This window comes from Salvelinus fontinalis, chromosome 35 (genome assembly GCF_029448725.1).
Source record: "Salvelinus fontinalis isolate EN_2023a chromosome 35, ASM2944872v1, whole genome shotgun sequence".
NCBI classification, from domain to species: domain Eukaryota; kingdom Metazoa; phylum Chordata; class Actinopteri; order Salmoniformes; family Salmonidae; genus Salvelinus; species Salvelinus fontinalis.
This window is the reverse complement of record NC_074699.1, coordinates 2,853,335-2,854,352: the sequence shown is the minus strand read 5'-3', so window position 1 is coordinate 2,854,352 and position 1,018 is coordinate 2,853,335. Positions and strand designations below refer to the sequence as shown.

At 38.8% G+C, this 1,018-nt stretch overlaps 1 protein-coding gene across 13 annotated transcripts in view; it reads right to left on the bottom strand.

Moving 5' to 3' along the window:
* Positions 1 to 883: 883 nt before the first annotated feature.
* Positions 884 to 1,018, bottom strand: part of LOC129834229 (diacylglycerol kinase zeta-like) — a 134,853-nt gene continuing 134,718 nt past the window's right edge. For all 13 annotated transcript variants that reach the window (XM_055898999.1, XM_055898996.1, XM_055898997.1 and 10 more), the window contains one exon: positions 884 to 1,018. This exon is cut by the window's right edge and continues 1,683 nt beyond it. The gene's annotated coding sequence lies outside the window, so the exon portion shown is untranslated.

Genomic DNA, 1,018 nt, shown 5'->3' with positions numbered 1-1,018 from the left:
GATCAAACATATCTGGAGAGACCTAAATATAGCTGTGCAGCGACGCTCCCAATCCAACCTGACAGAGGTTGAGAGGATCTGCAGAGAACAATGGGAGAAACTCCCCAAATACAGGTGTGCCAAGCTTGTAGCGTCATACCCAAGAAGACTCGAGGCTGTAATGGTTGCCAAAGGTGCTTCAACAAAGTACTGAGTAAAGGGTCTGAAGAGTACTTTTTTATTTTTTTTGCAAAAATGTCTAAACCCCTGTTTTTGCTTTGTCATTATAGTGCATTGTGTGTAGACTGATGAGGGAACGTTAATATACATCCAAATTATACAAATGCAAAGGCATTTCCTACATCTCCATGTCAGTTTCTGAACAGGAGGATATATGTTACAATACCTATTCAAATATGCACCTCTTTCAGAATGCAGTATAATCTTAAATGCCTCAAATGACATCTAGTCTTCTCAGCGTCAAGGCTAACATGATATTTCAACTATAGTGAATTCAACTAAAAGGGGGCCTACTGTCTTCATTATTGAAAATGCTGACAATCAGTGTGACCATGAAACAAAATGGTGCAGTTTGAGGCTATGTGGCGGAAAGTGATGCGGGCGCTGGAGCTGGGGGTGTGAGCAGGTTGGTCTGGGCAGGCGTGATGTTGTGGATGTTTGTGTGCGTCTGTATGTTGTCGTTTGTATGTGGATGTTTTCTATTGTTAAAAATGTAATTTAAAAAAAATGTGGACCCCCAAAATATTCAGTGAGAACATATGATTATGTACGAGGCATAATTACTGACTTTTCATAATCAAATCAAAAACACGTTATTTTCAGTCTGGCATTAGAAACACTCGAGGCCTTTCATTGACAACATATTTCCTGTCACAGAAACGGATTCAGTGCTACATTTATTAATGTATCTGGCCATAATAGAGAACAGCAATTATTTACAATGAAATGCATCTTAGTTGGCATTATGGTTTGTTTGAAGGTCAAAACTATAAACTTCTGACAACAAACACAATCAAGT